Source organism: Cervus elaphus, chromosome 2 (genome assembly GCF_910594005.1).
Source record: "Cervus elaphus chromosome 2, mCerEla1.1, whole genome shotgun sequence".
Taxonomy (NCBI): domain Eukaryota; kingdom Metazoa; phylum Chordata; class Mammalia; order Artiodactyla; family Cervidae; genus Cervus; species Cervus elaphus.
This window is the reverse complement of record NC_057816.1, coordinates 12,712,238-12,727,017: the sequence shown is the minus strand read 5'-3', so window position 1 is coordinate 12,727,017 and position 14,780 is coordinate 12,712,238. Positions and strand designations below refer to the sequence as shown.

The following is a 14,780-nucleotide window of genomic DNA, read 5'->3' as shown; positions in this document are numbered from 1 at the left end:
TCCTCTCAATTTTGATTCAGACTTGGTACTAGATCCTTCACTCCCAGACACAAACAGAGGCACCCATTTGTTTCAGCACCATTATGAGTGAAACACTTCATTCTTTACTGAGAATAGGGTGTGCAGACCACCAAATGCAGTTCATCACCATCCTGGGCAGGAGTGTCCTAAGTGTGAGTGAGTGTGTGTTAGGAGTGGCCTTACTGATTGCTGAATCACCCCAAGCGTTTACACTGCCTGTGCCAGGCCAATTCTGTCATTTCCTCGATCAAAGACCGAGAAGTACTGCCTCAGGAAGACGTCACCCAGGATCCAGGTCTCTGCAGATGCACTCGCTGTGTTCTCTTTAAAGGTGGTATAGCAGTCGCCGCTAGAATCCTGGGGGAGTCAGAGACACACATCAGTCAGCCTGAATCCTTATCAGCAACTCCCCCCAATATCGAGACCAAGCAGCGTTCTTGGTTTTATTTTCCTCTTTTGGTAAGTATCAAGTGGTTTTATGAGCTTCAGGGCATGTGAGAGTTCATCCAAAACCAAAAAGGGCCCATACATGTGGCTGCCATGAGGAAGGGTGTGGTGAGTGGAGGACTGGGAGTTCAGGAAACAGTGGAATGATAAACAACAAAGTCCTACTGTAGAGAATAAGGAACTGTATTCAATATGCAGTGATAAACCACATGAAAAAGAATAAGAGGAAAAATATATATTTTTTATGTGTATAAATGAGTCACATTGCTATGCAGCAGAACTTAAGGTGACACTGAAGATCAGCCACACTTCAGTACAATTATTAGAAAAGAACAGGAGTGTCCCCTGGTTCTCCTCACTCCCTGTTTCTTTCCTTCTGACTCCTGCTATTTGTTTTCTCTATAGAGAATGCAGGTCCTCCTCTGGCATCCCCACAATCCAACCTTTATTAAATAATTTTATTTTGTATTGGAGTATAGCTGATTAACAATATTCTGAGTTTCAGGTGGACAGTAAATGGACTCAACTGTATGTACCTTTGTCTCCTGGACCCGGAGATACCCCTCCCATCCTGGCTGTCATAACTGAGCAGAGTTCCCTGTGCTGCACAGTAACTCATTGTTGGTTATCCATCTTAAATATAGCAGTGCCCACAACACGTTCTTGAAGACTTAATTCAGTAACTGTGGGAAGCCTCCTTTGGCCCACACTCACCCTCTTTGGCCACTCCAGGCTTGATTGGGTAACTTATTCTGGTTTCCCATTCCCACCGGTCAGTCAGTAGCCGTCATCACCTTTAGCAAGTCCCCAGTGCCCCAATACAGAGCACCTTCGGATGCCATTTGCATGGAATCCAGTGCAGTGTTGCCTAGAACCAAGCAACCCTCCATATGGCTCCATGAGTTTGTGGTTTTAGAATTCCTGACATTCCTTCTGTTCCTCAAAGCCTTCTCTGAGCCCATCAGCCTGCTATGTACTCCCACAGGGAGCTGACATGAAGCCTCCACCCTGTTCCAGGTGAGCAGTCACTGTGCACCCTTTATTCACCTTAGTATTCAACATCCCCAGTCCGAGTAGTGGTTGGGTACCCCAACTCACAAAGGGAGCATCTGGTAAGAGCAAGAGGAAGAAGCAGCCGAGAACTATGGTGACCATGTAATTTATCATCCAAAGCAGAAATACTTTGAGAAGGGAAGGGAGACTGTTAATTTATGCTGGGACATCACACTGGGATTGTCCCCAGACATTCTCCTTGTAACATGGCCTATTTCAGGGACTGCTAGCACTCACATTCATGTTCATGCACCTAAGTGTTCAGATTGAACCGAAGCTCTCTGAGGACTGAGGGCCTCAGTGTTCCCCTCGCCTTGTGACTCCCACCATGCAGCATGGTGTGGCGTGTCCACATTTATTTCAGGATGATCAGTGTCCCAGACGGCCCTTTACTCTCAAGTCATTGGTTCTGTGGAAGGCACTGGCCCAGCCACAAGGCTCAGAGGCATCTGCAATGGTGTGACATGGCCTGCAGATGTCGCCCTCCTCCCAGCAGCAGTCCAAAGGTTCCCGCAAGCTCCAGTTTGAGAACCAACCCTCAGTACTGTCCCCTCACCTTAATGGTGTAGGCTTGAGATGGCAGTTAGTAGTTGATGCCATTGATAGAAGATAATAGAGGACAGGTTATGGACCACAAAACATGAAGCATAGTGCTGCTAGAGTGAGAGGGAGAGAGGCTGTCCCTGGAGATACTTGTGTGTGGAGACTGGGAGTGACGCTAGGGCATGACCTTTCACCTCGGAACCCCGTGGTGTGGCGCCAATGAGCCTCAGGATATTATTGACCAGTCTTCTTGGGCCAAGGGTCAGTGATGTCCCAGTGTCCACAAGGGGCTCAGCCTCCAGAACAAGCAATAACCTGACTTTTCATGGAGATGCTGAGAGACAGTGTAAGAAAATGGGCATCAAGGTCACTCTGAGTCTCCCCAGAGCTGCCCCCTTCCTGACTGTCTCCTAAACAGCCCTTTGTCTCTTGCCCTGACTCTTTTTATCTGCTCTCGACACAGCACCTCCTTTGACATCCTTGAATGCAGTACTTGAATACACCAGGATCTTTTGTACCTTGACACAAGCTGGTCTTCCTTCCTAGAAGACTTCTCTCCTCCTTCACTAGCAAATTTCTTCTCATCTTCCAGATTCCAGCTTAATTGTCATGGATTCATGGAAGTCTTTCCTGTGGTGTTTATCAGTCTCCTCTCTTGGCCACTCTCTGTAGACCCTTCCTCACATCTAGCACGTACCAAAGTCACAATTCACTAAGTGTGTGTGTCATTTCTGTGTATCTGCCTTCTTAGATGTGAGGGCAAGTTTTATTCTCATTGCCTCCATTCAGTGCCGGCACACAGTGGTGCCCAATGTTTGTGTGTTGAATGAGTGAATGAAAACTGTGAAAATAATGAGATACATCCAGAGAGCTATATCCGGTGTGGAACAAATAATGGGTCAAACAGAGTGAAGATGGAGATTCACAGGGGCAGCAGATTCTCATAGTGGAGGGAGAGAGGGGCTGCTCTGGGAGAGGGTGTCTCCCAGCACTGCTCCTACAGCCAGCTCAGACCCTGAGACCCTGGCCAGGAAATACATGACTAGCCCACAGAAACTCAAAAGAACAGGTCAGCTTTTGTCTGAGGGTATCACACAGAATCCTATCCAAGAGGACAGAAACCTCTTTTCCTCAGGTCACTCCTGGATCCCACCTTTCTGATTTTCTGTTATAGCCCCTGCCCCACTGTATGCCCAGGTACATGGGGTGTCCTTTTTATTAGTTGCTTTCACGCCTTAAGACTGCAGCCAACCTCTTTCCACTGCTGGGTAGCTTCTCCATAAGGAGACCAGTTTTCCCCATTTGCTGAGGACTTTCCCTGTTTGCAAACTGAGACTTATCTGTACTGAGAACTTGCTTGGCCCCAGGTGGCCCTGCACAGTTGGTCATCTTATAGCACTGTCCAGGCTAGGGAAATCCTCCCTGATCCTGTTCACCACACTGCAGAGTCCTCTGACCGTGCTCCCCGCCTCACAGGGCAGCGGGTGCAGCGCTCTCCCAGCTGCACAGACCTCTCTGGACCCTGTGAGGACCCTGGTCAGAGCGCTCGTCAGGAGGCCTGGGGATTATGAATCCATGGGCTGTTTGTGTATCTATGTGCTTGTGTGTTTGTTTGTATGTGTGTTTGTATGTGTCGCTGTGTGTGCTTCTGTGTCTCTGACTAGTTATGCATGTTTATATGTGTCTCTGTGTATGTGTATATGTGTCTGCTTGTGTGTTTCCATATGTCTGTGTGTCTGTCTGTGTCATTGAGGATGGTGTATATATTTGTGTGACTGTGTGTTTGAGAATCCATTTGTGAGTATCTGCCTGTGTCCATGTACAGATGTGGAGCATCCCTTGGGCTGACCCTCAGAGAGAGAGGCTCACCGGTCCATGTGGACATGCCAGTAGCCCGCTTGGGTCAATGGTAGCCAGTTGAGCCATCCCTGGTAGTAGCGGTGGTCCACCCCACCAAACATCACCACACTGCCCTCCAGCTTGCTCCTGTAGAGAGAAGACAGTGGGGGGGATCCTTGGAGGACGGTAACAACAGCACTGTCTGAGAGCTTTGCTTCTCCACCCATCAAGGCCCTAATAATGTCCTCCTCGACAGATGCAGGAATCGAGGCTAGGAGCGACTGGGAACCAGACGGAGGTCGGTTACTGGCTAATGAGTGGCACAGAGGAGGTTAGAAGCTGAGTCACCTGGCTGGGCTCTACCCACTATATCTGCTGAAGATGCCCTGGACCTCCTGTGACATGAGTGCTCAGACACCCTCAGAGGACAGGGTGCTGAAGCATTTTGGCTTTCCCCTTGTCCACTTTGTCATTTTTTCAGGAAAATCAAGGCCTGGGAGTGCTAAGGGTGTGGGATCAGGTCACCCAGAGCTGGCTCCACTAGCCTGTGACCTCTACTGTCCAAAGGGCCCCACACTCAGAAGCAACCCCACCTCTGCTCTTGTGTCTTGAAATGCCTAATATTTCATGAACAAGGGGTCCCACACTTTTGTTTTGTGTCCCACACTTTTATTTTTCACTGGCTCTTGCAAATTGGGTAAGTGGTCCTTCATTACCAGTAAAATGCTAATGAGGAAGGAAAGCTATCCACCATCATTCTCCTTCCTTATCAAATTCATAGTCAAATCCTAATGACTTTTCCTTCAACTTGTTTCCTGTTGCTTCTCATTAGTCTCCCTCCTCACTCATCCCCCTAGACCAAGTTATTGATCTTGAGCCCAGGAGCAGGGTTATGTTCCAATAAAACGTTATTTATAAAAGCAGGTGGTGAAGCCAGGTAGGGCCCTGGGGCCATAGTTATCTTGGATTAGATTATCTCTCAGCATACTTCTTTCTCAAGTGTTCTATAAATTTCATGCAACTGAAAGCAAATTACAGCTAATTTGGAGAAATGGATTGTCCATCTCAGACTTACTTGCTCAGGTAGAAGGCAAAAACAGGCTCAGAAACGGCACCTTGATTCTTCAGGTTGTCAAGGATGGGGATGCCTCCAGTGAAAGATAAGTTGGGGTAGTTCAATCACAAGACACCATCAAAAGGTATTCCCTCAAACCCGGATTGCTCCATGCTTAGGCCGAATTGCTGGTCAGTCCTTACAAGGTCCCCAATCTGTGGGAGAGAAGAGTGATCCCACTTACAGATACGTGAGGTGAGGCTAGGACTGGGCTGGGATGCATTGCCATTAGATCCTCAGAGAAGAATTGAGGTTGGGCTGTGTCTTCGGTGGAACTCAGACAGTTAGACCATGCTGGGAGGGGGATTTGGGTTCCATTTGAGAGAGGCTATGAATTTTAAAACATCTGCCCCTCTGAAAAACACCAACTGAGTGAGTCAATTTGGCCTGGTGGCTTCTGTACAGGTGGGGCAACTAAGAGTCAGGCCAGGTCCCATCGGTTCCCCCTTGTGGACAAAATGAGCCGAGAGTAAGGTAGCCTTCTCTTTGGCATCACTGTGACCTAATGACAGGAATGGACTGCCCTCTCTGTAAGGTACTGTGGATTCTGCGTCTGTCCAGGAAGACAAAAGCCGAAAACACAATCTTGCTTGCAGGGATCTATGAAATTACTGCCTGGGGAATTCACTTTTCGGGATATGTGTGTCTTTGTGTGAGTGTATATGAGAGAAAAAGAGAGAGAGGGGAACTACTCAAGTACTTTGGGGGAGGCAGGCCATAGGTTTTATTAGACTCTCAAAGGCCCCCTAGAGTGAGAACTCATTTATGAGGCCCCCTAACTTCTCAGGCCTCCAGTTTCCCAGTCTGGATACCTGAAGCCCTTGACTGCCCCGAGCGTACCCAGATCAGTTTTATTCTGTCCCCAAACACCCCACTGCAACTTCAGTCCTGAAAAGCCAGTCGAGCTCCAGTGTTTACCACATGTGTGTCCTCAGCAAGGCCCTTGATGTCTGTACTTCAGTTTCCTAATATGCCACATGAACTAATCAGAGTAACTGCTGTGTGGGGTTGTTGCAGAACTAAACCAGTTAGCACCTGAAAGTGCCTGGAAGAGTCTGTGAATATGAAAGTGGGTGCTTTTGTCCCCTCTTCTGATTCCCAGCAAAATGAACCTTGACGTGCTCATGGGCAGAGAAGCTGCAAGTCCCCATCTCAAGCCACTCTCTGGGTTCGCTAAAATATGTGCTTGTGTGTCCCCATGGGCACTGCCTCCCCAGGGACAGGATCCTGTGGGTAAGATGGCCAGTCTACGGATTGAGGCTAGGAACGTCCTGCCAATGGTCCTGCATCAGTTTTGCAAGCAGTGGTCACCCCACAGCCAGACCTGACTCAGCATTTGTTACACTGTTACCCGAACGTTGTCAGGAGCATGAACTCCCTTCATACTCCCAGAACAGTATTCTATGCTGAAGGTGTTTCTGATAGGCCATAAGATGGAAGACTCAATATGTCTGATCATAACGTGTGAGGCTGCAGACACAAGAGATAAGTGTCATCAGGTGCCAAGGGTGCAAAACAGGGTGGCAGGGCAAGGGAAAGATGGTCCGGGTAAGGGGTGTCTGTACTCACAACAGGTTGGGCTGGTGCAAAAGACGGATGGCACCCACAAGTCAAATGAGGCTGAGTCAAAGACCATCTGGAATTCCTGAGGGGGTGTTCCAATGGTGATGTCACCCACTTAGAGCATCTACAGGGGAAAGGAGGGAGTAGGTTAGTGCAGAAGTGGCTACCCTCTATTCCCACACTCAGGCCTCCCTCTGGATGTCACTATCACTTGAGATCACTTTCTAACCACCATGCAGCTCACTGACGTTGGTCACAGAGGTGCCTGCATTTGATATATTTTTCCTGTGCTACGTGGTATGCAGGATATTGACTATGACCAGGTCTTGAAGTGGTACAACCTGCTTTGGAAGAACAGAGGCATAACCACTGGACCTCCAGGACCACTAGACACCCAGGGAAGTCCTGGTGCCTTCATTTGAGAAGCTCTGTAGTCTCTCAAACATAGGCTTAACACCCCCTTCTCCAGGACGTCCTTCTTGATCAACCTCAGCCACTCCCTCTAAACTCAGAACACATCCAATCAACAGCACACAGGTGACCTTTTCATTTTACATCTATTACTAATATGCCTGTCTCTCAGGCTGGCATGAGCATTCTTGAAGACTAAATAAGCCCTTTCTCTAATCTAAAAACAGTAACCACAGTGTTAAATACTTATGGCCTTACACGGAATACAGGTTCAGGAACTTTTTACAGCTGTGGTTCTTGCATCTGTGGAACCTGAATTTCTCTGCCTGGGGATTGACAATTGCTTTGCCTTTGGTTCTATCAATTGATCAGTGACAGTTCACTCTTCATCTGTAACTGACTGACTCACTTATTTCAGAAGGAACAATCTCCCTCAAACTAATGACACATCTTTGACACAGAAATGGATATATACTTGCCACCTGGTAATTGCCGGGCCCAGTCACAAAGACCAACAGTTGAGGATGAGAGTGTCTTCTCCTCTGGATTGGGTCACCGTTTTCCAGTGTTTCTGCCTCCTACACGAACCCCAACCCCACATCCCACCTGGCACTTCCAGATGAGCCCCGGTGGTAGGCTAGAGCACCAGGGGGCGCTGTGAAGCACCATCACCGCCAAATACTCACATCCTCCATGTTTCTCAGGGGGTGTGTAGCTATATTTGAGCCAGGAGAAGAAGTCTGGTACAGTCTGTAAGCATGTTCCTTCACGAAATTGTTCAGCATGTTTTCTTCACTGAGGGTTTTTCTCATGATCTTCCCTCTGGTTAGAGGCATACTTTACCAAGCATTTGACAAAGAAGAAGCTACAATTAGCTGTCAGTGTTCATGTATAACTGTCTTTGTAATGGCCCTGTGTATTTTCTAATCATTTTTATGAGGCATATTATTATCAGAATTTCATGCATATACCATGGCAAAGACATAGGTTTGGTTACAGGTTCTGTTCTGCAATCTGGGATAAGACATATGACCATGTGGTGTTCAATCTCCCCCTTGGTAATATGGTGAAATGTAACAATACAAACCCTCCAAATAGAATTTCTTGGGGATAAGTGAAGTGATGGATATAAGGTACCTGATAAATAGGAAGATCTCAACAATGACAGGCATTAGCATTGCTGTTGCCATCCCACTGTATCCTTCTCATAGAACCTCAAGGAAGAGGTAGAAGGGGGACTCTTATGCTCTTTTACAAGGGAGCAATTTGAAATGCAAGAGGTTACTGAATTTGCTGTGGTCACACTGCTTATCAGATATAAAACTGTATGTAAAGCAGTGTATCTTTCTCCAAGTCGAAAGAGAAGAGCGAGTTGAAAGGAGAATCCAGGAGATAGGGAACAAGTAAGGGAAATTCAGAGGCTCAAGAAGGAAGAATGAGTCAAGTGAAAAATTAAAAGAAAACAACACAGAGAGAAATACACTCACAGAGATGTCCAAAGAGAAGGAGAGGTAAATGATAGTGATACAGAGATGCAGACACAGACATATACACAATGAAGTAGACAGGGAACAAAGAGGACATGTTGAATAAAATGTAGAAAAGTACTATTCCACAGGACCACACCTACATCTGCATAGACTGTGCACTGAACAGTTGTAAGGAGTTGCATTTTCAGTAGGTCATGACTGGACCCCAAGAGTTGTGCAACCATGCAAATCTACACCAAGACCCTTGGGATCCCCAGTTCCTAAAGCAAGGTACTTATCAATAAGTAAGGGTTGAACTTTAAGACTGTCAGGGAAATATTCATTCCCATCTAAACCTGATGGCTGGAAGAATAATCAGATGAAAAGAAAAATCCGAGAAAGGAAGATGATGTAGCTTACAGTCCACATACTTACTTGACTATGCAGTCTGAGAAGGCCACCAGCCCGAGGAGCACAAGCCACTTCACGCTCTTTCCTGGCTCCAAGTACTCAGGGAAGTTCGGGTTCTTAGCATGTAGTGGTGACCAGGAGCCCCAAGTTATATATGCTCTGACCTACCCTAGTTTTCCCCTTTATGCCACTAATAGATCTGATAAAAATTCAAAGCTTTTGCTAAATCTGTACCTTCATCAGTGCCCTTGGCGAGTGGTCTTTGAAGCTTCTCAGAATACAGACAATTGAACTGTAATCTCTTCCTTAAATCTTGGCTGGAAAATCAAACTGATCTGCATGGACTTCTAAGATGATGGCGAACCTTGCCTACTTGGAGAAAAATCTGCTAAGAACATCATGAAAATGGTAACTAGGGGCCATACTCGACATTCATGGTTTCATGTCATCTTCCTAGCCACTTCATGAGATATGCACTGATGTCTTCATTGGAGACGAGATTGCTGGGGGAATAAGTTGTAAAATGGCAAAGTGAAGACTTCAGGGACAGCCCAGGGACATACAACTGGCCTTAGGTAATGGGTCTAATGGCAGAGATCATTAGATGCCAGTCTGCATCAAAGATTTATGCAGAGTTGTACATCACTTGCATGGGTTTCAGTATCAGAAGAAATGTCATATGCATCTGCAAGATATTTTATATCATGTAACAAACATACAAGGCAAAACTGTGTTCTGGGTTCTGGGTTAAAGGCTTCAAAGTCAAAGTTGATAAAGACAAAAGAAATCTTTATCATAAGAGAGCTAGCAGTCTAGTTCTCACAAACTCATGGCCCCAGGAGGCAAGAAAAATGATAGTAGGACTAGGTGCCCATGCTGGATCCTGGGCAGCACAGGCCTGCCCACTGGGAGCAGCCTTTCGTCCCCCTCAACCATGCTGGAAAGCAGGCCAGTTGGCCATGTTTCAAGAGAATCAGAAGGTTGGATATTTATATACAATCTATTGATTTTGTGTTAGCAAATAATTTTCTTTTCCCTAAAAACAGTGGTAACACAGTCTCCAGAAAGATGTGCTGGAATCAGCCTTCAGTCTCTGCAGGATTTTATATCTGGCCTAGACTTGGGAGTGCAGTGGGGACAGAGAGGAATTTAAGTTGGTTGATCTAAAAAGAGAATGTTAAGATCTTCTATTTCTTTCTGGTTCACTTTTGGGAAGTTATACTTTTCTAAGAATTTGTCCATTTCTTCCAAGTTGTCCATTTAATTGGCATAGAGCTGCTGGTAATAGTCCCTTATGATCCTTTGTATTTCAGTGTTGTCTGTTGTGTTCTCTCCATTTTCATTTGTGATTTTGTTAATTTGGTTCTTCTCCCTTTGTTTCTCAATGAGTCTTGCTAACGGTTTGTCAGTTTTGTTTATTTTTTCAAAAAACCAGCTTTTAACTTTGTTGATGTTTGCTATGGTCTCTATCGTTTCTTTTGCATTTATTTCTGCCCTAATTTTAAAGATTTCTTTCCTTCTATTAACCCTGGGGTTCTTCATTTCTTCCTTCTCTAGTTGCTTTAGGTGTAGAATTATGTGATTTATTTGAGTTTTTTCTTGTTTATTCAGGTAAGCCTGTAATGCTATGAACCTTCCCCTTAGCACTGGTTTTACAGTTTTCCATAGGTTTTGGGTTGTTGTGTTTTCATTTTCATTCTTTTGTATGCTTATTTTGATTTCTTTTTTGATTTCTTCTATGATTTGTTGGTTATTTAGAAGCATGTTATTTAGCCTCCATATATTTGAATTTTTAATAATTTTTTTCCTGTAATTGAGATCTAATCTTACTGCACTGTGGTCAGAAAATATGACTGGAATGATTTCAATTGTTTTGAATTTCCAAAGGCTAGATTTATGGCCCAGGATGTGATCTATTCTAGAGAAAGTTCCATGTGCCCTTGAGAAATAGAAGATCTAAACAGACCCATAACAAGCAGAGAAATCAAAACTGTAATCAGAAATCTTCCAGCAAACAAAAGCCCAGGACCAGATGACTTCACAGCTGAATTCTACCAAAAATTTAGAGAAGAACCAACACCTATCTTACTCAAACTCTTCCAGAAAGTTGCAGAAGAAGGTAAATTTCCAAACTGTTTCTATGAGCCCAACATCACCCTAATTCCAAAACCAGAAAAAGATGCCACAAAAAAAGGAAACAATGGACCAACAATATATTAAAAAAATCATACATCATGACCAAGTGGGCTTTAACCCAGGAATGCAAGGATTCTTTAATATAAACAAATCAGTCAATGTAGTACACCTCATTAACAAATTGAAAGATAAAAACCATATGATTATCTCAATAGATGCAGAAAAAGCCTTTGACAAAATTCAACATCCATTTATGATTAAAACTCTCCAGAAAGTAGGAATAGAAGGAACATACCTCAAGATATTTAAAGCTGTATATGTCAAACCCACAGCAAGCATTACCATCAATGGTGAAAAATCGAAAGCATTTCCGCTGAAATCAGGACCAAGACAAGGGTGCCCACTCTCAACACTACTATTCAACATAGTTTTGAAAGTGTTGGCCACAACAATCAGAGAAGGAAAAGAAGAAAAAGGAATCCAGATAGGAAAAGAAGTGAAACTCTCACTGTTAGCAGATGACATGATCTTCTATATAGAAAACCCTAAAGACTCTACCAGAAAATTACTAGAGCTAATCAATGAATATAGTAAATTTGCAGGATATAAAATTAACACACAGAAATCCCTTGCATTCCTATACACTAACAAGCAGAAAACAGAAAGAGAAATTAAGGAAACAATACCATTCACCACTGCAACAAAAAGAATAAAATACTTAGGAGTATATTTACCTAAAGAAACAAAAGACCTATACATAGAAAACTATAAAACACTGATGAAAGAAATCAAAGTGGATACTAACAGATGGAGAAATATACCATGTTCATGGATTGGAAGAATCAATATTGTCAAAAAGACTATATTACCCAAAGCAATCTATAGACTCCATGCAATCCCTATTAAGCTACCAACGGTATTTTTTAACACAACTAGAACAAATAATTTCAAAATTTGTATGGAAATACAAAATACCTCAAATAGCCAAAGTCATCTTGAGAAAGAAGAATGGAACTAGAAGAATCAACCTGCCTGACTTCAGACTATACTACAAAGCCACAGTCATCAAGACAGTATGGTACTGGCACAAAACAGAAATATAGATCAATGGAACAAAATAGAAAGCCCAGAGATAAATCCTCAAACCTATGGACACCTTATCTTCGACAGGGAGGCAAGAATATACAATGGAAAAAAGACAACCTCTTTAATAAGTGGTACTGGGAAAACTGGTCAACCACTTGTAAAAGAGTGAAACTAGAACACTTTCTAACACCATACACAAAAATAAACTCAAAATGGATTAAAGATCTAAATGTAAGACCAGAAACTATAAAACTCCTAGAGGAGAACATAGGCAAAACACACTCTGTCATAAATCACACCAGGATCCTCTATGACCCTCCTTCTGGAATATTGGAAATAAAAGGAAAAATAAACAAATGGGACCTAGTGAAATTTAAAAGCTTTTGCACAACAAAGGAAACTCTAAGCAAGGTGAAAAGACAGCCCTCAGGTTGGGAGAAAATAAGAGCAAATGAAGCAAGAGAAAAAAGTTTAATCTCAAAAATATACAAGCAACTCCTGCAGCTCAATTCCAGAAAAATAATTGACCCAATCAAAAAATGGGCCAAAGAACTAAACAGACATTTCTCCAAAGAAGACATACAGATGGCTAACAAACACATGAAAAGATGTTCAACATCACTCATTATCAGAGAAATGCAGATCAAAACCAAATGAGGTACCATTACACGCAAGTCAGGATGGCTGCTATCCAAATGTCTACAAGCAATAAATGCTGGAGAGGGTGTGGAGAAAAGGGAACCCTCTTACCCTGTTGGTGGGAATGCAAACTAGTACAGCCGCTATGGAGAACAGTGTGGAGATTTCTTCAAAAACTGGAAATAGAACTGCCATATGACCCAGCAATCCCACTTCTGGGCATACTCACTGAGGAAACCAGATCTGAAAGAGACACGTGTACTCCAATGTTCATCGCAGCACTGTTTATAATAACCAGGACATGGAAGCAACCTAGATGTCCATCAGCAGAAAAATGGATAAGGAAGCTGTGGTACATATACACCATGGAATATTACACAGCCAATAAGAAGAATTCATTTGAATCCATTCTAATGAGATGGATGAAACTGGAGCCCATTATACAGAGTGAAGTGGGGCAGCAAGATAAAGACCAATACAGTATACTAACGCATATGTATGTAATTTAGAACGATGGTAATGATAACCTATATGCAAAACAGAAAAATAGACACACATGAATCAAACAGATTTTGGACTCTGTGGGAGAAGGCGAGGGTGGGATGTTTAGAGAGAACAGCATCAAAACATGTATATTATCAAGGGTGAAACAGATCACCAGCCCAGGTTGATTGCATGAGACAAGTGCTCAGGGCTGGTGCACTGCGAACACTCAGAGGGATCGGGTGGAGAGGGAGGTGGGAGGGGGGATCAGGATGGGGGATACATGTAAACCCATGTCTGATTCATGTCAATGTATGGCAAAAAACCCTACAGTACTCTAAAGTAATAAGGTTCCAACTAATAAAATTAAATGAAAAAAAAAAATAGACTGAATGCATACTGAACATGTTTCTTTCCTTTCTATTTATAGAGAAAGACTAGTGGGGACATACAAACCAACAAATTTAACTGCTCAAGATACACGGATATATTTCTGATATAATATCCCCATAGTCTATGCCATGAAAAATTTTTTCTCTGAAAGCAAACATACAGAAAATAATTTTGAAACGTCTTCCCAATCAAAGAAGACAAAACAGCTGTGGCAGCCACAGTAAAGACATTGGTGTTTAATGGCTCATCTAGGACTCCCAGGGCCTATTTTTGCATGAGATCTATCCATGCCTGTCCATTGAATACAAGAGGAGCCTCTCCTGGTTGCCACATGTGTATAGATGAGGCACTGTGACTTAATCCTCATGTTTGCATATTGTTTAAATTCAGTTTTGGTGGTTAAATCCCAACAGGGGGAATATGACATCACTGACAAATGACACACATATATTCCCTTTGAACTATGGTGTTGGAGAAGACTTTTGAGAGTCCCTTGGACTGCAAGGAGAGCAAACCAGTCCATCCTAAAAGAAATCAGTCCAGAACATTCACTGGAAGGACTGATGCTGAAGTTGAAGCTCCAATTATTTGCCCACGTGTTGGGAAGAACTGACTCACTGGAAAAGACCCTGATGTAAGGAAAGAGTGAAGGCAGGAGGAGAAGGGGAAGACAGAGGATGAGATGGTTGGTTGGCATCACCAACTCGATGGACATGAGCTTGAGCAAGCTCCAGGTTTTGGTGATGCATAGGGAAACCTGGCATGCTGCAGTCCATGACATTGCAAACAGACGGACACGACTGAAGGACTGAACTGAACTGAACAAATTGATAACAAAGACTAATAAATCTAATGGCATCAAGTTTGTGACTAGTTGCCTAAAACAACACGTTACTTAAGTGGCTTTAAAATTCAGGCTTATGACTACATTCAGAATGGAATATCCTCTAAGGAAAAACAAAAATACTGCCTATCAAAAACAAAACCAAAGAAAACCAAAAGAAAAAAAGGAAAGAAATCTGAAACTATATTCAATAACTTCAGTTCAGTTCAGTCACTCAGTCGTGTCCAACTCTTTGTGAGCCCATGAACCACAGCTCGCAAGGACTCCCTGTCCATCAACAACTAGTGGAGTCCACACAAACTCATGTCCATTGAGTCAGTGATGCCAT

The 14,780-nt window shown here is 43.6% G+C and overlaps 1 pseudogene; it reads right to left on the bottom strand.

The window, feature by feature from the left end:
- Positions 1–228: 228 nt before the first annotated feature.
- Positions 229–8,995, bottom strand: LOC122674366 (annotated as a pseudogene).
- Between the last annotated feature and the right edge of the window lie 5,785 nt (positions 8,996–14,780).